The sequence below is a fragment of the Equus caballus genome, chromosome 31 (genome assembly GCF_041296265.1).
Source record: "Equus caballus isolate H_3958 breed thoroughbred chromosome 31, TB-T2T, whole genome shotgun sequence".
In the NCBI taxonomy this organism is placed as follows: domain Eukaryota; kingdom Metazoa; phylum Chordata; class Mammalia; order Perissodactyla; family Equidae; genus Equus; species Equus caballus.
In genome coordinates, this window is record NC_091714.1 from 22,871,112 (window position 1) to 22,896,278 (window position 25,167).

The window sequence follows — 25,167 nt, forward strand, 5'->3', positions numbered from 1 at the left end:
TTAGCAAAGATAAGCTCCTTTACTTAAGGTCAACTGATGGTAGATACCAACCACACCTACAAAACATCTTTTCAGCAAAACCTAGATTAGCGTTTATTTGAATAATTGGATACTATAGCCTAGACAAGTTGACATGTAAAACTGACCATCACAGATGGTGACACTATTAACTGTATAGGGACTACAGAAGGGGAAAATTTGGTGGTTAATGAGAAAAAATAATGTGTTTGGTTTCGGACATGTTGAGAGTGAGGCACCTACAGTAATCTAAGGGGAACCGAGAGATCGTATAGTGTTCCAAAACGTGTTCTCTGTTAGAAATTTAGGGTAAGGTAGCTGAAACCACAAGTAAGGATGGGATTACACAGCGTAGGTATATGAGGAGCCTTTGCAAGTGCTCACTCATGTAAATGAATTAAGGGGGTGGGCCAGGGATTTAAGGCAGTAGGGAGTGGTGAGGACTATAGCAACAGGAGAGCAAACATCCGGTCTCTAGGGAGCAACCTCTGTTTAGTTGCAGGTAATTATTGATAGACGTAAAGGCTGGTCTGGTGTTGTCAGATCTTCCCATTTTTCAAAAGAACCTGGAAAATCCAAATGAATAAGTGAAAACTTCAGGTTTTAAATACTGTTTCTTAAATTTGCCTGAAGTCCTGTCGAGCCCAAACAGTAGACATCTGTGGTCTGTACCCAGTCTGTGGGCGTCCGTTTTGAGAACTCTGGAGAAGAGTGAGGATAGGAGACCATGGGTAGAACTCTGGGAACGCCAACGTTCAAGGGTCAATAAGAGAGCGTGTACACGGTGTAATATCAGGACTAACGTGAGGCTTTAAAACATGACCGTTAGAAGTTAATTCGTGAATCAACTTGTAAATTGTTTTAGTAATTCGGTGGGAGCAAAAGGTGGACTATCCATGTTGAAGAAAGTTTGAGACTCTTCTTTGGATACCGGCCTCATGATTTTTTTCACATAAGCAGTTTAGTTACTCCCTCCTTATTTTTAGCTCTTGAGAACACTAGGTACATTTCTCACTCCCTTCATAGTTCTGTGCTCAGATGGAGGGACTATGTGGTTCGATGTTCCTGGAACACTTCGACCTTCCTGGTTTCTGGGATGTAAGGAGTGTAAGCAAAAAGAAATCAAATAAACGATACATGCCATTTATTTCTACCAATATGTAAATTTATACAAAGCAATTAACAAAAATAATACATTGCAACAATTTGTGAACACTGCCCTAAAGAGAATCACTGCAACTTCACATATTCAGCAAAAAATAATAAAATTTACATAAAGTATTCATTCTACCCAAGGCTCTCTGAGACCCCCAGGGAGTAAGTTAATCAAAGGCCAGGGAACTTGAAGCTTGTAGCATCTACACTTGTCAGTTGACAATTCAGGATTTAATCAGGCCCCAATCACACCTGTAGTTTTTCTCTGTTCTAAGACTAGATAGAAGAAAAAGAGCCCAACGCAATTGAAATTGTGTTCGCCCACAAACGGGGATGAAATGCTGCTTCGTGTGTGTGTGCGTGCGTGCGTGTGTGTGCACATAGGAATGAAAAACTTTATTTCCTCGTGGCTTTATGCCAATCAGCAGAACTCTGCAAGCTGCTTTCATACTCCATGAGCAAAGCTGCATTCTTCGTGTCAAGCTCAAGGTGGCAGCCGGAAGTGACGGCTAATCCCTAAGCAGTAACCCTTCTTGAGAAATAAATGCAGTCTCAAGAAACTGGCCCTAACCAAAATAGGAGGAAGCATCACACGTGAGGTGAAAGTTAAAGGAACGGAGAGAGGTCTGTGTCCCTACCTCTCCCCACTGTGTAACCTCAATCCCCTTTAGATTCCATGAGATGTCACTAATTGTAGGGGATGTGGGTCAACATACTTAAAATTTGAAATCCCAGAAAGGAAAAGGTAGTTACTCACACTTTAGGCTTGAATAGTTGGTTTTTCTGTTGACAACTCTCTGAGATCAGCAGGTTTGAGAGAACGTGAGTTTGATGGGAAAGGAAGCTGGAAAAAAAAAAAAAAGAGGTAGTGATCATTTTGGAACTGGGAAACCTTCAGATGAGGCAAGGAGGAGTGGTCAGCTGAGCGGCCAGCCAGAAGACACCAGACTCCTGGGGAGGAGGGTGGGGCCATCTGGGTAAGGAGAAGGAGAGCGTTAGGAGGAAGAGGATAATAATCGAGAAACTGAGGTGAAATGGTGGCTAACAAAGACCAATTTTATTTGCGTCCTATTGCCACTTGACTCTTCTTGTGGTTAGCTGATGCAGTGTTTTTCCTGGTTGCAGTTTAGCTAGCAGCTGCCAGGACCAGGGTGGGGGATGCTGGCGGGGGGCGGGCGGGGGGGCGCAAAGGAGAGGAGGGAGTGATCCTACCCAGAGATGCTGTGCTGAAGTGAAAATCAGGAAGAATCTAATTGAAATATCTCAGATTAACTAAGAAACTGTGGTAGTTGAGTGATGATTCATCAGACTACTTCCGTAGAAATCACTTCCCACATCTTCACCCACTGGAGGGGCATTTTTCTCAGATCTGATTTCTCCATTTGGCTAAACTTAAACTGGAACTCTGTGTATGTCCATGTACATGTATACAATTACAAGAGCTAATACAATTTAATTGTACAATTACTCTTGTTAGTAACTTGACTTTAATTTGTCACAGGTTATTTAGCGTGTGTGACTGTAGTTGTGTTAGTGCTTGGATTTTAAACATCTTTGCCATAATTTTTATGTCAGGGGAGGAGTTAAAAAACTGGTGCTCAATTATCTTCAATATCTTAAATGCGCCTAGAGATTTACAGTGGTTTGTGTTTTTTTTCCGACTAAACGGTAAAGTTTAAAAGAACATTTAACCTTTTAGTCTTTCCATATCCCTGATGAAGGCATTAGTGTGTCTATTACAGCTAAAGGAACTGAGGTTCAGAGAGTGATTAGTTTGCCTAACCCCAAGTACAAGGCTAACGTCTGAGCGGAAATTCTGGGCACCCGTCTCAGGACATCCTCAATGATGCTTCAGATCATTCTGAACAGTGCATAAAGAGGGGGACAACTTCTTTCTCTACGCTGTTTGTGACTCTGTTTGAGCTACTTATTCACATGAGTTGTTGTTCAGAGGGCATCAGAAGGAGGCAAGCAATGAGTAGATAATCTTATAAAGGTGAACACCATATGGAACGCCACGGAGTTTGATTAGAATCATAACTATTGACTTTTAAAAGAGTAGAGTAGAACATGGGATTCCTAGCAACTTGGCTGTCCACACAGTTTTGTGGTTCCTATGACTGAATCCTAGCAAATTTTGTCTTCATGTTTGTTGTGAAAGAAAAATTCCTTATCACCATCTTATAGCTTTGTTTTGTTCTGAAGATGAAATAAAACCCAATGAAGTAAAGAGCGTGACTGAATATGACAGATTACAATGGAAGAACTCTGTGTCAGACATGAAACTAAAGAAGACCTATGGACTCCTATGCTTTTATTTCTCTTACGCTTCCCAGGGTAGGCTAAATTTTTGCAAAAAGTCAGGAGGTTTAGAAACCACACAGAGAAACATTCCTTGGAAAGAGGAACTCTTCAATGGTCTAAGATTACAGATCCTTGAATTGGAATGGTATGCAGTGGAGTTTTCCGTTCACAGTTCCAGGAAAAAATGGGATTTTTTTCCCATTAAGAATACTGTTATTTAGTTATTTTGAAGTATACAGTACATACATGCTTTTTTCTAAAACCGCTAGATTTCATAACAGCACACATTTGAGTATTTCAAGCATTCTCTGTTGATTTTAGATCAGACCTGGGGCTCAACTGTAGAAAAGATTTCATTTCAAGTGCAGAACAGAACAGTCGCAGATGCATCCATCATATGGCTCATAAAGTGCTTAACTTTACTATTTATTTCTTGAGAATGACTCAGCATTCATATTTATAATAATAAAATGCTACACAACAACTGCCAATAAATATTGGAAAGGCTGAACTTCCAGATACAGCGCAGGAATGATTCTATCCTGAGAAAACTTTTCTGAAGTCTTGATAGAAAAGAAAGAGAAAAGTGTTTTAAAACTTGAGAAGAATCTTAATGAAGTAAACCATAATTAAAGCACTGTCCTTTAAGTCAATTTTCCTTTCTGTTTGGCCTTACCAAGTGTGGACTGAGCTATAGCAAGTTGCCTAAGCTCTCCAAACCTCAGTTTATTTTCCTAAAATATAGAGAAAATAGTAACGACCCAATCAAAAGCACAGGACTCTTTCAGTTGCAAATAAGAGACAGCCAGCTCAAAATGGCAATGCATTGACTCTCCAGGAGTAGCCTTGTGACAGTGTGGCTCGGTCCTGGTTCAAACAACATCACTAGGATTCAGTCACTGCTTTAGACTGAATGTTTGTGTCTCCCCAAAATTCATGTGTTAAAACCTAATCCCTAGTGTGATGGTGCTAGGAGGTGGGGACGTTGGGAGGTGATTAGGTCATGAAGGTGGAGCCCTCATGAGCAGGACTAGAGGCCCCCAGAGAGCACCCTTGACCGTTCTCCTGTGTGAGGATACAGCAAGAAAATGATGTCTACGAACCAGGAACTGGGTTCTCACCAGACAGCGAATCTGCCAGGCACCTTGATCCTGGACTCCCAGCCTCCAGAACTGAGAGAGATAAATCTCTGCTGTTTATAAACCCCCTCGTCCACAGTATTTTGTTATAGCAGCCGGAATGGACTAAGATCGTCACTCTCAACACCTTGGCTCTGCTTTCTTCCCCCCAACTCTCAGGCACGCTCTCCACAAGGGCAAGATGGCCTCCAACAACTCCAGCTTATATCCAGCTAGGTGCAGAACTGGAAGGTCTTCTTCTTGACTGTTATAATAGTAGTCCAGTCATTGATTGGCAATGACTCTGATTAGCATGAACTGGATATTGTGTTTATCTCTAAATCACTCCTTGTAATCAGGCAGGTGTGAAGTTTGATTGGCCTGGTCTAGGCTGTACATCCACCCTGTAAATTGGAGATAGAGTGAGCTCCACCCAGACAGTAGGAGTTTGAGAGTAGGTGAGGAGCGGTAGCTCCCCATAGAAAATCTAGGTGCTTTTACGACAAATAAATAGAATATATTAGGGTGATCATGATAATCTAATAAGTCAATGCGCATACATAAGATATTATGTGAACTCTGGGCAGTCTTATTTATTATGCCACATGTTATTTAATTAGACTATCTCTGAAAACACTATTCACTTTTTCAATAATGAAATTAGAGATTTTATAACTTGAAGCATCTGTATTATACCTCTCTTGGAGGTCTCTGTTTCAGTTTGCCATATTCTCCTCTGTAGTTATGATGGCAAATTCTCAAAAAGCTGATTGTGGGAGAAAATAAACACTAAATATTATCTTCAGCATAAGGGTCTGAACTACTCTAAAAGAATTAAGCAAACCATTGGCATCCAAATGACAAAGTGTCTTAAATGAGCAAAGAGAATAGTATGATCTTATTTTGCAGTTACAAAATAAACGATTCATTCTGTGAACAGTAAGTCTGCAATGGGAGTACAAATTTTGACTATTCGTATTGTGTTTGTGTTATTTGAGCGCTTACCTGAAAACTAATTCTCTGATTTTCAACTGTGGAGACTGGTTAGATGGGCATCAATTCTAGCCTCCTGTTCCTGGCCACATGTAGGGTCTGGATTTCCCAGGCCCTCTACATGGGGTTGAGACCATAGGACTCTGTCTCATGGTCTCATGGAGTATGGGCAGAGGTGATGTAAGCCACTTCTAAGCCTAGCCCTTAAAGCATTTGCAGCACTTCTGTAGTCCCATCATCTAACTTGACACGCTCAGAAGTCGCATCTCTAAGATGGCAGATTTATAAGACTGCAGGAGCCAGAATCCCTGAGCCAGTAGGAAATCTGTCAAGGGGAATCACCAGACTGACTTTGCAATGTTACAAAAGTGAGTCAATTTTTATTGTACTAAGTCTCTGATTTTGGGATTGCTTATTACAACCTGCCTAATACAACGAGCAAGTCTAGAAAAAATAAAATTTCACTAACAGCATTGCTTCATTTCTAGACAAATCTACAAAGAAGTACATGAATTGGTGAGAGCAGCAACTGATTTAGGCTTCCCCAGACCTTAGAGGAAGTGTTCTTTATCTTTTCTATCCTCAAGATAAAAATAGTTGAAGTATAATTAACAAGTTTGACTGCTTCATTTATTCATTTCTTTTATATCACAAAATTACTATGCGCCAAGGTTGTGCCAAAAGCTTACTATGTGCCTGCAGGCTTTCAAACACAACACATTCAAACTGAATCCATTACCTTTCTCTATAAGGCCCCCAAATCTCCAGCGCACTTCCCTCTCGCATTGAATGTCATCACCATCTACCCAACTGCCCAGGCCAAAAACTTGAGAATCATCCTTAACTCCTATTTCTTTTTAACTAGGTCTTATAGCCCTTACTGTTACATAATTCTATAATCTGTTTATTTCTCTCCATTCTCATCATCGCTGTTCTATCTAGTCCAAACCATCTTCATCTCTTACCTAGATACCGAAATAGACTCATTACTTGTTCTTATCACTTTCTTGTCCCTTGTCCTAAGTCCGCTTTGCAGCTAGATTAATCTTTCTAAAACACCAGTCTGATTATGTCAGCCTCATACTGAAAATCCTTCCATGTCTCCACTTGACTCTCAGGCGAGTCCAGATTCCACAGTATGGCTTACAAGACTCTTCATAATCTGGTCCTTGCTTCCCTCTCCAGCTTAGCCCGTGCCATTTCCCCTCAACACTTATAATCCAGCCAATCATTACTATGAATTATTCATATGTATCTGACTCTTCCAAGATGGCATTTTTGTTAAATTCACAGTCACTAGAACATCGAGAGTAAGTGATATCTGCCTATTTGGTACTCTTCAATTACATCCCCCTGCCAGGCTTGTAACATTTGTGAAGCCCAGAGAAAAAGGCCCACTTATTATGTATCTAAATAGCTAAAAGTTATCAATGGAACTAACAGACTGTTAAATACAATACATTTTAGCCTCCCATCTCACTGAATATATTCAGACTAACCTGTAAGGTCAAGATTGAATTTTGAATTCTCAGATTCTTCAGCTATACTGGAGCATGACTGTAGTGTGAGGTGAGATGGTCACAGTCAATGCAACAGAACCGAGAGTCCAGAAATAGGCCAATGCAAATACAGACAGCTGATCTTTGACAAAGTGGCAAATGCAATTTAGTGGAGAAAGTGTAATCTTTTTCATAAATGTTGCCAGAACAACGAAACTTCCATTTGCCAGAAAATAAAATGAGATTGGATCCATATCTTGCATATTATTAAAAAATTACCTCAAAATAGATCATAGATCTAAATATGAAACCTAAAACACTTCCCACTTTTAGAAGAGAACATAAGAGGAAATTCTTGGTGACCTTAGATTAGGCAAAGATTCCTTAGATGTGATACCAAAAGCACTATCCATGAAAGAAAATAATGGATATGTTGGACTACATCAAAAGACAATGAAAGACAAGCCATAGACTGGAAGAAAGTATCTGTGAATTAGATATCTGGTAAAGAACTGCTATCCAGAATATTTAAAGAACTCAACACTAAAGAATAAGAAATAAACAACTCAATTTTTGCAAATGGGCAAAAGTTTTCAACAGACACTTCACCAAAGAAGATTTATGGACAGCTAGTAAGCATATGAAAAGATGCCCAACATCATTAGTCATTAGAGAAATGCAAGTTAAAACCACAGTAGGATACAAGTACACTATCTATTATAATGGTTAAAACTAAAGGACTGACCATACCAAGTGTTGACAAGTGGCAGAATGGGAACTCTCATAAACTGCTGATGGGAATGTAAATTATTTGGCAAACATTTGGCAGTTTCTTAAGAAGTTAAATATATGCCAACCGCATGATCCAGCCATTTCATTCTTAGGTATTTACCCAAGAGAAATAACAGCATATATCCTTTCAAAGACCTGCCCACGAATGTTCATAGAAGCTTTATTTGTAATAATCAAAAACTGCAAACAACCCAAACATCCATCAACAGGTGAGAGGATAAAAAATGGACTACAATCAGCAATGACAACTAATGAATTATTTACGCATGCAACAAGACAAAACAATTCTTTGTTTCTATGAAAAGCGCTTTACAGCTTGCTAATATTCTACATTTCCTAATGTATGAAGCCATGGACTGAATGTTTGTGTCCCCCTAAAATTCACTGCTGAAGCCCTAATTCCCAATGTGATGGTATTTGGAGGTGGGAGTCTTTGGCAGATAATTAGGTCATGAGGGTGGAGCCCTCATGTGGTATTAGTGCTCTTATAGGAAGAGACACAAGAGAGATGATCTCTCTTTCCGCCATGTGAGGATATGGTAAGAAGGCATCCTTCTGCAAACTAGGAAGAGGGTGAGCCAGGAACTGCACGGGCGGCATCTTGATCTTGGACTTCCCAGCCTCCAAAATTGTAAAAATAAATTTCTGCTGTTTAAGCCCCCCAGTCTATAGTTTTTTTGTTGCAGCAGCCCAAATTGACTAAGATATATGGATAGAGTCATCTCATGATAACACGACTGTCATTTTATACAGTCTAGACCAGGGGTCGGCAAACTTTTTATGTGAAGAGCCATATAGTAAATGTCTTAGACTTGGCGGGCTGCATGGTCTCCGTCACCACTATTCCATTCTGACCTTGTAGCACAAAAGCAGCCACAGACAATACGTAAACGAAGGGGTGTGGCAGTGTTCCAACAAAACTTTATTTACAAAAACAGACCGTGGGTAGATTTGGCCCACTGGATGTAGGCTTCCAACCTCTGGTTTAGACTATTAGGACTAATGTGAATCTTTTAACCTTCTCCCTGTTTGATTTGTTGGCTTTGGGTCCTACTGGCCATTTGCCTAACCCATTGATCCTGGTATCAGGGAAGGTATTAATGTATCTCAGCCATCTCTGTGGTGCCAAGAAGCCTGGGCACTTACAGTTATCTGGAGACGTTTTCAGTGTCAGTGAGCAGGTTCTTTATCTGAAAAGATGCCCAAAGCCTACAAGAAGTGTGTTGGATTAAACATGACTGCAAATTCCTTGTCATGTCCATGGAGAGAGGGAATTTACTTCTGCTCCCTTTGGGTCTGGGCTGGCCTTGTGACTGCTTTCACCAATAGAATGTGATGGAAGTGATGCTGTACCAGTTCTGGGACTAAACCTTAAAAAACCCTTATAAGTTTCTGATTTTTGTACTTTTGGGAGCCCTGAGCCACCACGTAAGTCATTTGCTTATCTTACGAAGATTCCATAAGGTGAGATCACATGGCAAACCTGTGTGAAGAGCTGAGGCCCTGAGACTAGATGGAGAGAGAGAAGCCCAGCAGTGCCAGCATCCAAGCTAAGCTCAGTGTTTCAGCCATCCCTATCAAGACATAAGAATGGGCCATCTTGGATGTTGGAAGTCAAGCCACAGATAACGGAAGACCCAGCAACATGATGTGCAGAAGAACTGCTCAGATCATTCTAGTCAACCAAGATACTAAATCGTTTCACGCCACTGAGTCTGGATAGCTGAGACAAGGAGCTAGGAACACTGAATGAGAGCTCTATCTCAAGGAAGGGATTAGAGAAAATTAATGATTCTCAAAGTTGGTTCTAAGAGATGCATATAGGTGTCCACAAAATAAGAGCATAGAGTTTCATGTTCAAATAAGATTGAAAACCATCTTGTGAGTCAAGATGAAATAGGTTCATTTATTGCAGAACTTCTAAGAGACTTTAAGATGTACGTTTAATAATAAATATTGTTAAACTCCAAGAGGGGGATATAAAATTTGCCTGTGACTTTTTTTTTAAAGTGTACTTATTCACATCCTGAGGAAGGATTCCCAGAAGAGACGATGTCTAAGCTGTGTCCTGACCAAGAATTAAAGTCTGGGAGATGCTGGACGAGATGGTCTCTAAGCTTATTTCCAGCTCTAAAATGTCATTACCTAGAATCCATTATGAAATGGCCTCTCTTAGCATTATTAGATAGCTAATACAAGAAGTGGAGCGAGCACACGGAGTTCCTGGTGGATATCCAAACCTCACACAGTCTTCACTCAGTTCTACTCATTATGGAGAAAGGCTTCTGCTTTGAGCCACCCAAATACTTTTGACCTCCAATCCTAATCAGTGCCTTAAAATGACAATATGGTCATTAAGGATGGGAGAAAACCCCAAATCATAATTTAATGGGGTGAGACTGCAGCAAAAACTTTATACAAATTAAGCTTGTCTCATTTGCTATCATATCCCAAAATAATATCCTCTCTCCAATAACTCTGGTCCCTCAACTTGAAAATAGACTCAATTGGCTTCTCTTTCTGGAACTAATAAAAATAAAAGTGAAAACAGCATCACACCATCCACTCTCATCTACCTGTTAGGATATTATCTTTTTTTTTTTTTTTTAAAGATTGGCACCTGAGCTAACATCTGTTGCCAATCTTCTTTTTTTTTTCTCTCTCTTCTTCTTCTCCCCAAAGCCCCCCAGCACATGGTTGTATATTTTAGTTGCAGCTCCTTCTGATTCTGCTATCTGGGACGCCACCTCAGCACAGTTTGATGAATGGTGCCATGTCTGTGCCCAGGATCCGAACCAGCAATCTGGGCCGCCGGAAGCAGAGCTCGTGAACTTAACCACTTGGCCACCTGGGCGGCCCCTAGGATATTATCTTAATTGCCTTACTTGACATCTCAGCACCAAATATGTTGAATTAATTGTCCACAGTTTGCATTTCTTCCCTCAGTTCCCATTTACTCTACAATCTACTGCAATTTGGCCCCCTTCTTTCACTCTTTCTCAATTGCTTTCGAAAATGGCATCTTTTCCCAAGTGATCTCATCAAATTCCAAACTTTCAACTCTTACCCTATATAACGTGACTGAGAGTAAGGAGTGTTCTTATATCTATACTCCAGCTCACCTCCTGCCAACCATAAGTCCAATACTCGAACTCCAGACCCATAATAGCAATGACTATTTCTACCTGAATATCACAGAGGTATAAAGAAACTTCTCCACTCTCAACAACAACATCAAATCTGCCCAAGTATTAGTTCATTGTTTCAACTAATACTTGTTGAGCACCTACTCTGGATCAAGAACTTTGCTAGGCGTTAGATTCTAACAGGGATCAGGACTCCACCCTTGAGGGGCTTATGATCCAGTGGTGAAGATAGATAACCAAAGAATTATACGAAAAAATGTGAGTTTCTATGGGAGCACCCAGCAGGGACACTTCATTCAACTTTGATAGTGGTGATGAGGGGTTGGAGGAGGGTGGGATAAAGGCCTCCCAGGGAAAGAAAATGACTAAGTTGAATCTTTAAGGATAGTAGAGCAGGTAAAGGGGAAGAGAAGAGCAGTAGGCCAGAAGAAGTACCTTGTAGGGGGACTCATAGGGAAGAGAATAAGTTACATGCTCAGGGAACAGCAAGTCATTCTGCGTGGCTGGATCAGGAAGCGATGGCAGGTGATGAGCCACAGATGAGCAGAGCAGGTGGAGGAAGAGCCTCCTTTACAGGACCCGAATTCATTGATCACTTAGGAATTGCGCAACAATCGCGTGTTTTGTTTTTGTGCTTTACTTGTAGACGGATTGTTTTAAATACATATGCCATCTTTCTAATAACGTTAAACATACTTCTACCCCATGGCCCAGCAAGTCTAGTCTCAAGTACTTACCCAAGAGAAAGAAAAACATACGTCCACACAAAGACTTGTACAAGAATGTTCGAAGCAGCCTTATTTGTAATAGCCACAAACTGGAAAGAACCCAAATGTCCATCAATGGGAGAATGAATAAACAAATTGTGGTATATTTATACAATGGAATAACACACTAATAAAACAGAGCAAACTACTGAGATATACAATAACACGTTTGATCCTCAAAATCACTATGTTGAGCACGATAAAGACAGACACAGGTCACATAACGCATGATTCCACTGATACAAAGTTCAAGAACAGGGAAATGTATTATGGTGAAAGAAATCAGAGAATGGTTGCTCTGGGTGTTGGAGTGGATGGGGAAGGGAGTATTAACAGGAAACAGAGGGAAATTCTTGGGGTGATAGAAGTGTTCTCTCTCCTGTTTTAGGTGTGGTTACACCGGTTTATTCAAAGCTCATTGAATTAAACACTATGATCTGTGCATTTTATTGAATGGTAATTATGTTTTAGTTTTTAAAAAATGCCAACAAGGGGGCCAGCCCCACGGCCTAATGGTTAAGTTCAGCACTCTCTACTTTGGCTGTCCGAGTGCAAACCTACACCACTCACTGGGGCCATATTATGTTGGTGACCCACATACAAAATAGAGAAAGACTGGCACAGATATTAGATCAGGGTGATTCTTCCACAAGCAAAAAAGAGGAAGATTGGCACAGATGTTAGCTCAGGATGACTCTTCCTCAGCAAAGAAAAAAAAAAGTGCCAACAGGAATATTTCTTTCAAGAGCCTAGGGGTAGCAACATGGTTTGCCCACACTAAAGCTGCTCAAGTCTCGTGACGTGGTAGGTTGCAATATAATGACTCCAAAATATATTTTCAAAGATGTAGAAGAGAAACATAAATACAAAGAAGAAGTGAAAAAGTTATTCAAAAAGATGATAAAGCATAACTACTTCAATTTAATTGAAATGTGGAGAGATGTTTTGGAACTTTACGATTAATAAAAACTGAGAAATCAATCAAAATCCATCCTGACTTGGCACATATGAAGAGTACTTCTTTTGTCACCTATGAATTAATTTATTAAAGCCCTGAGAAGAAATTCAGATGAAAATTAATGTACTAAGAAAGAAAATTGAGTGATAAAATCAATAGAAATTATTTTGACATCAAGAAGTAAATTGTAACAAACGCATTTTTCAGATAACACAAAGAGCAGTAATTCATTAACAGGAAGAGGGAAGTTTTGAATTAAAGTACTGATTAGGCTCTTTATTCTTTGATAATCTAGTTAATGGGAGAGGAGTGAGTCATGTGAACTTATTGGAAAAATATCTAAATTTCTTTCAAATTAGATATATAATACTGACATTGACAGAGAGGAAAATCAAATTCACAATATACCATTACAAGGACACCAATGACGAGCTGGTTTACAAGTATCATCAACTGAAAGAGTATTTAAAACTAATCACACAAGAAAATTTTCAATGTCCTGAAATCTTACAGCTCCTACAGCTCACATAGGAAAGAAACTTGAGGATTTTCTGTACTTGACAACAATCCTGAAAATTAACTTATAATTATGGGTGAGTTGTGAACCAGAAACAAAAATTTCAATCAACCATACCAGAGGAATGAGTGAATTATCATTTTATTCTCTCTACGGGAGATGATATCACGAAAAATACAAATGGAAGAATTGCCAGACTATAGGTTTGCTTAAGAAGCTGTCTAGTCCGGCAGCACCACCATTCTCCCATCCCAACAGATGTGATCCTATTTTTAAAGACTTCTGGGAATGGGAGATCCCCTCACCTCCCCTAGCAACCGGTTCCGATGTTTACCAACACTTGCTTCCAGGGAGAGTGGTGCTCTGAGCCTGGCTAGAGCATTTCCACATGTTTCTATGTGTTGGTGTTTTGCTTTGTTCCCATTTCCTCTTTTAGGATTTATTTTATTCCCTCACTCCTTTGATTTTTTTTCCATTAATTTTGCCCGTAGACATCTTTTTATAAAATAAAAATGGAATTTAAAATGACCAAAATCTAAAGTAAAAGCAAAACAGACAGAATATTATTTTAGATGTCACACATACTTGAGATGGAATTGAATTTTAGCTTAAATTTTATGCAAATGGTACCCAGGCCTTTGATATACTGCTCCTGTCTGTGTTTATTAGACATACACTTGTGAATTTGGGGGAGTAGAGGACATATATCATTTTCTTAAAACACATTACATTTTGGTAGCTTTAAACATTTAAAAATGTTTATAATTTTGTTTTAGTCTTTAGTCTCTTCTGAATGCTCTCCAAATTTCCATAGTTTTCCTTAAGTTGATGAGTTCTGAACTGGAAATGAAAAGAAGTCTGAATGGTGCTAATTTCTTGGGCAGAACACTTTTCATTTCTGCCTCACTAATTTAAAGTGTTTGCCCCTGCACCCATCTATACACCTATGTAGCTGACCAATGATGCTTCAACATCCAGCTGGTCAAGTTTTATATGACAGGTGTGATTTGACAGGTGCCAGGAAAATGGTATTGTTTTGAAATTGTTCTCATTATCATGTACCTGACTGCTTGAATTCCACTGTGAGTGATTCATTTAATTGGACATGTTTCTTTGTGGACTCTTTTAAAATGGAAGAACTCTCTAGAATTATAAGACTTTAATCAGGGGCCAGCCCTGTGGCCAAGTGGTTAAGTTCGTGCACTCCACTTTGGTGGCCCAGGGTTTCAGTGGTTCGGATCCTGGGTGTGGACCTAGCACCGCTCATCAAGCCATGCTGAGGTGGTGTCCCACATAGCAGAACTAGAAGGAACTAAAACTAGAATATGCAACTATGTATTAGGGGTTTTGGGGTGAAGAAGAAGGAGAGAAAAAAAAGAAGAAAAAGATTGACAACAGATGTTAGCTCAGGGACAATCCTAAAAAAAAAAAAAAGACTTTAATCAATTTACTCTAAGAAATCACAACCGCTCAGAAGCACTGGGCGTCTGGTAGGTGGCTGGGAATGGAGAGATAGAGAGAGGTTGACCGCAAGCCCTAGTTAACCCTGGACTGTCTTGGTTCATGCCAATGGCCCAGGCATATTTATTTAGAGCTTCTCTTCTTACTCTCAAACGTGTGGTCACCTTAGTAGTGTCAACCAAAGAGGCAAACAGCAAGCGCAGTTGTGAGGAGTCTTGGGCACAGCATCCAGGCCCTTAGACCCGGGCTGGAGTCTCCGCTCTCTCGCTTGCTGGCTGGATGACTACGGGTCACTCTTATTGAACTGTCTTACTCTCAGCCTCCCCGTTGACAAACACGGACTCAATATAAACTCTCTTTTGGATACATCTGGTAATGATGCGTCATTACTATGGGTAACTCCCGTTTTGTCCAGGCTTGGCATTTCTAAACTATCCAAATCTACCAAGACACAGAAACTTTTCTACTCTTTATCTTATTATTTGCATTCACTTCTAATTGTTTTCCTAAATTTCACCCTTTAAACTTTCTTTTATACGAACCAAGAAGACTGATTGCACTTAGAATCTATGCCACCATGTTCAGCACTTACTTTCATCTTCATCAACGTATTGGCTATCATTCTGTGTGTTAACTTTGTCCTTCCTACCTTATTGCAACACTCTTGAAAGCAATAAGACTCCTGTCGCCTTTCCCAGAACCTAGAACAAGAAAGAAAGGAAGGAAGGAAGGAAGAAAGGATGGAAGGAAGGAAGGAAGGAAGAAAGAAGGAACTGCCGGATCCACGTGGCTTCACTGAGTTAAAACTCCAGACTGTGTATCACTCTCAAATTATTTTACCTGAGGATAAAAGGTGCTAAAATTGTTGCCATTTAGTAAAGGGTGTCAAATAACCTAAAAGAGATCTAAACATTCTTAAAAAGTGTAGGAATTGCATCCTTCTGGACTGAGATCCAAAATAAAAACAACTTTGATACTGACAATTTCTTTGCAACACAAACGAAGAGAATGAGTCTGCCTTGAACTAGAGGAAACTTCTACAGAGCTCAAGCTGTATGTCTGTGGTCCACTGGGTCCTTAGCCTTGTCGCTGGGCCTGCCAATCAAGACACTGAGGAGAGTGCTTTTTTGGCAGCCAAGCCCTGGCTACTTGAAATGAGGCAGCCATCACCAAAGCATTTCAGAGGCCAGACACCAGATGGTAATAATACATTTCAACTATGAGAAGTTTGGATCCGAAAGCTAAAGGTGAAGGTCTTATCTCATTTGTCAAATGGTGTAATTCATTATTAAATCAAGACAAACCAGTTAACACCTGAAGTGTAATTTTGGTTGCTATTTATAACGCACTCACCGGTTCAATTGTCTTGACTGGCTTATTTAATCGTGTGTAGCATTTCACAAAAAGCTTAGGGAGAGCTGGGAAACGGCCTACACAAATCACAGTTTTGGAGAAATCAAAACTCTTCTTCGTGTGCCAATTAAACCTTAGCAGGTTTGAGTTACTAGATGAAATGATGTATGATGTAAAATAATTAGAAGCAGGAAACTCTCCAGGTAAATTCAGCGAGCTTTGACAACATGGGTGGGATTTTGGTGCCATCCATTTTTTGAATGAAAGTGAACACATATCCAGGTTCACAAAAAGAGAGGGTGGTCATAAATGAGTCAGTCAATTTCTTAAAACATTGATACCAAAAGAGAAAACAAATATGTCAGCCGACCAGGATATCACCACTGGGAACTCTCCACACATTGCTTGCTGAGAAGTGAATGAGTTTAGTCTTGAAGAAACTTTAAGGATGAAATCTTGATAACTCTGGCACTGACTTTGGAAAGAAGAGAGAACGTGATCCACCTGTACTGAGCGTTTCAGAGCTACCACACTGCTTACCAGTGGGGTCCTCGTCACCTTTCTTTGTCATCAGCAGCAGCAGCATCACGGCTAATATGGATTCAGCACTTCCTTTGTGCCAGGCACTGTTCTAAGAATTTCTACCTGTTTTCATTCATCTTATCCTCTCAAAAATTCTTGGAAGTAGGTACTCTTACTATGCCCATTATACAGATGAGGAAGCTGAGGTCGCACAGACAGGAAGAAGTGTAGAATCCTGGACTTGGAAGGGGACTGAGGTCTCACCTTGTTCAACTCCCAGTTTATAAACAAGGGTATATACAGCCCTTGATTAATGCCTTGCTCAGAGTCACATAAAAAGTTAGTGGCAGGGCCACAAATACTTATGTAAACAACAAGCATATATTAAGTGCTTACTGTACGTCACTTAACCCTTACAATAACACTATGAAATAAATACTGTTTTCCAAATTTTGCAGAAAAATAGGCTCTTAGATGTTAAGGTACTTGGGCAAATCAACCTCAGGTAAATGAGGGTGTAGAGATTTGAACCCCAGTCTATCGCTAGAGGTCTTAATGTCAGTAGACTGACTCTCAGACAGGAGCACCTCTTCTCTCCATGTGCTTTCCCTGCACTAGGAGGCTTCCTATTTACATAAACAGGTGTTTTGTTTTTTTTTTTTTTTGGTGAGGAAGACTGGCCCTGAGCAAACATCTGTGCCAGTCTTCCTCTATTTTGTGTGTGGGACACTGCCACAGCATGGCTTGATGAGTGGCATGTAGGTCTGCATCAGGATCCGAACCCGCAAACCCCAGGCCACTGATGCCCCGTGTGTGAACTTAACCACTATTCCTCTGGCCAGGCCCCTAAACAGCTGCATTTTAATCCCTGACCTTGTTAGGTCTCACAAGGGAAGAAGTCATTCACAGAATCTTGGAATGACTAAGAAATAAGCCAAAATGAGTGACAGCTCCTTTTCTAAGTTCTGAAGCACAGAAACCAGTAAGAGTCTTTCAGTTTATTCTACATAAAATTAAATTTTGATGATAATGGAAAAATTCAACCATATCTTTATGCTTTCAGAAGCTCTGATATTTAAAATCATGCGGATTTTCTTCATTCCTGGTTTCATTTAGGTTTTTTGGGTGCATTTTGCAAACACTGAGATTATATTTATATGAATGCAATAAGCTTAGTGATGGATCCTGGATTCTCTTATTGAGAATTTAAACTTAAATGCAGTTGTCCTGATCTTTTTTGCTTCCTCAAATTTTATCCTCACCATGAAATTTAATATTTTCCATCATGTATATTTTATTTTTTTGAAATAACATCATGGTTTAATTTAATAAAAGATGAGTTTTAAAGGTGACAATTGGCTATTTGTTTTTAGTATATTTCCAAGTTTATACATATTTGGTTAACAAATATTATTAAGAATGCTTTTCGAAATGAGAAATACACACACTATTTACTAAAGAGAAGATTTTACATAATCTTCTGAGATTTTACGTAATCACTATTTTTTTCTTGTTATATACACATGAAGCTGTCAGTGCTCTAAGCTGCCCAGCCAAATATCACATTTTCTGTGTAAAGGGGAAAAATTGAAAAATTAGATTTGCAAAAGCAAAGCAAATTTGGGAGTTGCTTCATTAACATGGAGATATGATTTGAATTCATTAAGTATCTGCTAATAAGAGAAAGGTACCCTTTATAGAGATTTAGAAGGCTGTTATTTTCACCCATCTACTCCGATAATACAACGCGTGTTCTAAGACAAGTGGGGGTGGTGACCAGGGCCTTCATTTATCTGAAATTAGAAGTGCCCATAATGGGTTGGCAGGGCTGTGGGCAGCATTGTGTGTTTCCCCGTTCTCTCTAATTAGCCATAGAAAAATGTGAAGAATAGCACCCACATTATCCAAAGTCGCTTTAGGATTTGCTACCTTAAAAACTGTTTTCCTTTTCTTATGTTCGATATGTATAATTATGCTTTCAGAAAGCCCTCTGCTTTGGAATTCTCTCCTTGCTGACCTGCCACCCAGTTGCAAGTCATATTCAGCAGCCACCACTTATTTACTGAAGGTTCTTTGTTGGGAAAAGTTTTTTAAATTAATTAATAGACTATATCAGATAGATTTTTTCATCTCAAGTGTATATCCCCTTCTTTGCAAATCACCTACCCCATAAATGAACTTTCCTCTGGTTCCTGGTTGTTTCTCTTACATCATCTCTTACGACTTTCTTTTGGGCTCCCACCTCCCCTGTCCAGCCACATTTGACCTCTCAGTTCCTCACGGCACCCACTTCTTCTCATCTTAGGGATTTTACACTTTCAGTTCCTTCTTCCCGGGACACTCTTTTCCTGCTCTTCATCAGTCAGTTCTCAGCCTAAATGTCAATTCCGAAGATACCCCACCCCCATTCAGTATTGCTCTACCCTATCTATTTCCTGTGTATCAATTACCTTGTTTTATTCTTCGTGCTATTTTCCATGATTCAGAATTGTCTATTTGTTAACTTGTCTGTTATCAGGTCCCCAACAAGAATGTGAGCCCCACAGAGCCAGAGGCCTCATCTGTTTTGTTCACCCCTCCATCTCTCTAGCTACCAAACGGTGCCCAGCACATGGGTACTTGATATGTTATTTTTGGAACAAATAATTAGAGAGATTGAGAGAGAGAGAGATGATAGATATCCTCACTCAAAAACTAATCTATGGAGATAGAAGTTAGAATATTGATTACCTCGGGGGTATATTAACCAGAAAGGGGCCGAAGGGAGCATTGCAGAATGTTAAAAATATTCTCCATCTTGATCAGAGTAATGGTTACACAAACATGCATATATATGCAAAAATTAATCTAGCTGTATACTTACAATTTGTTTGAGTACCTAAATTTTAACAATACTGTGTGTCAATCCATCAGGGGCTGGTCTAGCTGTGTGACATTTGGTAAGCTTTGTACCACTGGTGGTTGGGTCAGGCATCTCAAACGCCCAGCACAAAATGATTGTTGGAAAATAATCATTGCCTTAAAGGACAAAGCTAAGATCAACAACAGAACAGTTGTCTTCTCAAAGCCACATATTATTCTTTTAAAGTGGCTCTGCTTTAACTATGACCTTAGCCAAGTCATCAGGAGTCTCATACTTTTCAGTAGTCGTGTCATGACTTGTGCACAGAACCCAGAAAAGAGAAGAAGGCAGGAGAAAACATGAAATTTTTACTAGGAGTAAAAAACTCAGAGAATTTATTCACCACAATACATGGCACAGTCTCTCCTGGTTGAGGATTCCACAGTCTAGATCAGGAGAAATGATCATGAAACAATGATAGGTAAAATCAGAGGGCAGTGGGGGGACCGAGAAGAATGGCAGTTTGGTAGAACAGAAGGTTTCGACATACTCGTCTATATGTGCAAGAATGTCAATGGAAAATGACATACTGGAGAAGGAGTTCCTTTATGAAAATCTCTTTTAAGAAGATGTAATACAAATAATTAACTTTCGAATACTCTTATACTCTATGAAAATCAATGAGGATGGTCTCATCTGGATAAGCGGACTTTCGAATCATTGAATCTTAACCCTCTTGAGTACAAACTATTTTCAAAATGATTCTTTCTCTTGTGGAAATCTTTCTAAACAGATCATGGAAAAGTTTCCTCTCCTCCTTGTACAGAATGTATTGCCGCAACAAAGTCCCCTCTCTGTGGTTTGGGTTCATGAAGCACATTGATGGTTCCACGGCACTGTCTCAGAAGTTCCTGTGTTGTTATCCCGGTGACAGCCAGGTGAACCCTCCCGGCTGCACATCTACAGAATTTCGGTATGCTCCTTCCTTGCCGAGAGCACTCGCCTCTGGGTCTGAGACAACATCCTCTACCAGCACGTCCTCTCTTTGATGCGACTTGCTACCTTATTTTACATAAAATTTCTAGTCAAGGACCTAAATCACTGTGCAAGACAACTATCTCACTTGGTTTTTTTTCCTCTTCTAACTCAAGGCTCAAAGCTACGTAAAAAAGGGTCAAATCTATCAGTGGTCTGACCAACAGCTAGATTGGGAATGGGTCAAGTCACTATTCTCAGAAATCCTAAAAGTTTAAGGACTTAGGTACCAGTAAAAGACTTTATTGGCTAAATTCAAGGGAAACACATTTTCCCCCTTAAGTGTTTTAAGGGTGATAACGAGAAACAGCTCTTCTCGTTTCTGAGCACATAGTGTATCTAATTTATATGGCATAGGTTTGACCAAAAATCTCTGTCCCTTCATCCTTACCCATTATTTATCCACCTTCTCATATACATCCATTTCTTTAAAACTGAAAATGGATATTTTGCCCTAACAAACCACTACAAGAGCTTGGGAGCAACCTCCTTGATAAGGTCTCTCCCCTGTTTTTCTTTTTTCTGCTCCTCTCTCTTCCTATTCCCCTTTTTTTCCTGATCCTGCTGGTTGGTCAGAAGTTCAAATTTCAGAATCTACAACTATAAGGAAACTCCCTTGTTGTTTGGATGAGGAAGTGGGGCCCCGAGAGAGGAGGCAAGTCTCCCACTATCTCAAGGTCAGAGCTAGGACCTGTACTCTGTGCTGAGAGAGCTCCCATCTTGCTCCTGCCTGAGAAGCCTGGAGCATCATGATGCCCTCTCCACAGGCCCTGAGCAGAGGCATCCTCAGCAGGTGCCAAAGATGTAGCTTCTGCCTTGCCCCTCTCTTCATCTTCCCACACCCTTTCCCCTTCAATCTGTGTCCTATTCCTAGACCTCTGGGGTACCCCATAGCAGTCCTGCCCAAGCTTGACCTCTCTGTCTCAGCCCCCTCTAACCGCCCCCCTCCCATCATCCCCATCTTATGCTTTGTCAAGATAAATCAGTTTGAGTCCTGAGCTAGCTGTCACTCTGGGAAGGTAATCTAATAAATTAATCTCTCATAAGCAGTTAAAGACTTATTAACAGCTTAGCATGTTAAGAGCTCGATACTTATATTTGGCTTGTAATGGAAGATTTCTGTGGATGCAAAGCCTTGCCCCCAGGCAGTGACTGTTAGGCAAGGAATTTCAGCTTTAACCCATTTTTTTTTTTGGCTAGGAAGATTCGCCCTGAGCTAACATCCACTGCCAATCCTCTTTTTTTTCCTTTGAGGAAGATTAGCCCTGAGCTAACATCTGTGTCAATCCTCCTTTATTTTGTTTTATATTTGGGACACCTCCACAGCATGGCTGATGAGTGGAGTAGGTCCGCACCTGGGATCCAAACCCACGAACCCCAGCCCGCCGAAGTGGAGCCTGCACAGAACTTTAACCACTCAGCCATGGGGCTGGGCCCAGTTCAAACCCATTTTGGTTATGGAAGAGAGTAGGATGGGTGAGGGCTAATGCGATGCTCTTAAATTGTTAATGATGTCTGGTAAGCCTACGTTTCCTACATCGAAGGGGGCATCTCAGGCTTCAGTAATCCTGGACAGTCTTATTTCTACTACGGACTGTTTCCTAATCTGCTTTTTGTTCTTTAGTCCCTAAGAAGGTTATCAGTGAGACACAATTGAACTCGTCTTCCTTAGGATAAGGACCTGATGGGGCAGCCCTTGAATGCTCTCTAGAATGTAGGAAGTCAGTTTCACTAGCAGCTTGGACTGCTGTGGACATGGCTACTGCCAAGCTAAACCAGAAAATCATCAAAATGTGTCTGCATCCCGTGCGTCTCCACCAGATTGCCTCTCTCTGGGGCAATTCTCAGAAAGAGGCATTCTCTTACCCACACGGTCCTAATTCTGTGCTCCACCATGCACTTGCCCCTTCTCCAAGCCTTCCCATCCCCATCAGTTCATTCACGGGGGGCGTTTCCTTCGTAAGATATTTGTGCATAGACGAAACCTGGTTAAAACAGAAGCCACAAGATATCTTTGAAGCATAAAAAGGGCCAAGTTGTCATAAGGGATCATGTGAAACCTGAGGAATGTGATAAAGAGGGGAGAAGAGGGTTCTCAGGCAGGGAGCCAGCCCCAATTCAATCTGAGGGCAAAGCCTAAAGCAATAGTCCTCAAGCTTTAGTAAGAATGGGAATCATGGTGGTCTCATTCACCAGGAAGTTTCTCAGGCCCTAGTCTCGGGGATTCTGATTTTGTAAGTTTAGGGGGCAGCCCAGACTTTGAAATAAGCATTTCAAAAGATGTTGCTACAGGTGGTCTTTGGAATACACCTAGAGAAACTCTGGCGTGTGGGGGACACGTGGTCGGTTGGATGTCTGTGAGCTCTGCACACACTGTGAAAGCCAGGAGGATGAGCGCTTTACCCTTCAATCCTGGCAGATGTCACCTGAGTCACAGTAAGTATGGCTCCAGCTGATTGATCCTAATTACCGCCCCCGCCCTCCACTCTGCAACCAAAGGAGGTGACAGTGGGATAGAGACTGGTCTGCATTAGAGTGTTTGGCTTGTATCCTATTAACAATTCAACAGACAGGCAGGTTTTCCCTCGAAATTCTTTCCTTCAAATAATTTTTGGAGACCTGAGTATTCTTCACACGACACAGTTCATGAGAGTGCTTAATTTCCTCCATCTACCAGTTAAAGCAGATGAGTAGGAAGTGGGAGATGCACAGACAGGCTCTTCCACACCATCACCCTTTCCTTAGACCCAAGGCTCTGTTCCGTTTACTCATCAGAACCCCACAGCAGGTACCCCCTTCAAAGCTGTATTTACAGCAGTATAAATTTATCTGAGGGAATGGCACGCCAGTTAATTCATTTTGCACAGTTTTTCAGAGGGATTTATTACAGTGATTTATATAGAATTTACAGCCATAAGAAATCAGGCATATCATCTTGACCAACTCCCTGATTTTAAAAAGAGAGAAACCAATGCCAAAAACTTAGGGGATAGAGTGGACAAACCTCCCTCCCCCCGTCTTTCCTTTGGGAGCTGCTCTTTCCATGAGGATCACCCCCACTCCCCACTCCAGGTCTAGGTACAACCACTCAGAGAGCCCCGCCACCCCAGCCCAGCAATCGGTTGAGGCGCAAGGATACCACCAAGGCTGCCTGAGCTCGGTGAGAAGAAGGTCTTTGCCCCCTGGAGTTGCTAAACTAGGAAAACAACAGGCAGAGGCTTCCTTTCCTGCTTTGAATGGCCCCCAGTAGGTCAGGCTCCGGAAGGGCAGGCAGGTGTTGATATGCTCTGGAGCCCGCACTGGCCCACATCTGGCAGCGCCAAGAAACACGCTGCAGCATTAGGGGCCAGAGACAGGGAGGCATTTAAAGACAATGGTTCTCTCCAGCAGAGGGGACATCACCTAGTTTGCACATAGTCATAAACATTTTTACTTCTACTTCAACTCAGTTCAGGCTATCTTCTTTAGAGCTTGATGATTTTGAAACAAGGTAATAAGAATGAAGTTTGACTAACGACTGTCTTTAGGGGGTCTCTTTGGTGGTGGGCTAACGCCATCCAAATTGATGTATACTTGCTTTTTTTTAAAAAAATATTTAAACTGCTCAATTACCTGAATATCCTGACGTTCACATTATACCACTTAATGTAGTCTTTTAACGGGGGCATTTAAGATTTCAACTAACATTCATCTTCGTGAAGCAGACGGCTGCCTGCCACCTTCCTTGCTCAGTTTCTGGGAGCCTGGGCAGCTGCTGTTGTGTGTGCCGAAGGGAAATTGGATTCTTAAAGAAACTGCTTAATCTTCTCTATTAAGCAATTAAATAAAATGGGCTCTGGGAGGAGGTAGCAGGTGGGTTTGGAAGTGAAAAAACATTTTGAAAATCACGTTTTGCGTTTTAAATGGATGTTTAAAAACGCAGCGGCATACATTTAGGAGAAAAATGATGATTGGGGGAGTTTTTACTAAGTGTTTCAAGTTAAGTCAAGAAAGGCTGAATATTAAAGATCTTATACAAAGAAAGGAGAAGCCGCTTAAGTGGAAGTAGGCCCTGAATTTAAATGAGAGAAACCTGAAAGGACACAGTGACATATTCCAAATCATTCCGATTTTTCTCCTTTGAAAAAAATATCGATAAGAAAATGTACCGCTGCTTTATTCTGCAGAGCCGCCCTTCCCGGCAGCGTCGCCATCGCACGGGGACTTCAGAAATACACTGATTCTAGGTCGAAATGAAAAACACAACAAGACAAAACCGAAACCAAGCCGCGCTCTTCTCGCGGTCATTAAAGGGGCTGCCCTCCCTTTTAATGGATTCGTTTTTAATGAAAAAGGAAGGGAGTCTGTGATCTGTCTTGACATTCGGTCCCTTTCCGCGAAATCTGAAATTTGAGACGCAAAACAGCCTGCAGTTGTTGGTGAAATAGTTGCTTTAAAAGCAGAACCACAGTTCATGTCTTTGGCCCGGAATTCCAGAGACTCATTTCCACCCCTCCCACGGAGTCACCTGCTCAGGGGGAACCCCGGCCAGAAATCCGGGTCGCGCCAGGTCAAATCTTGCGCGGCTCGTGTTTACTCCGCCCGGGGCAGGGCGGCGGCGCGCCGGGCTGGGGAGGCGGCCGGGGCAGCGGCTCCGCTCGGCACGGCGGCTCGGGCGCCCGGAGGGGCGGCGCGCGGTCCCCGCCGG

General features: G+C 41.1%; 1 long non-coding RNA gene across 2 annotated transcripts; it reads right to left on the reverse strand.

Moving 5' to 3' along the window:
- On the reverse strand, window positions 1–24,795 carry LOC102148022 (uncharacterized). 2 transcript variants are annotated; one of them, XR_011434370.1, is made up of 4 exons: window positions 24,629–24,795; window positions 22,347–22,465; window positions 1,931–2,017; window positions 1–584 (listed from the first exon to the last, which is right to left on the reverse strand). It is a non-coding gene; the product is annotated as an uncharacterized lncRNA (long non-coding RNA). The 2 variants fall into 2 exon arrangements; XR_002805256.2 differs by lacking the exon at window positions 24,629–24,795 and having other exon boundaries at window positions 1–1,109; window positions 22,347–22,476.
- Window positions 24,796–25,167: the final 372 nt, after the last annotated feature.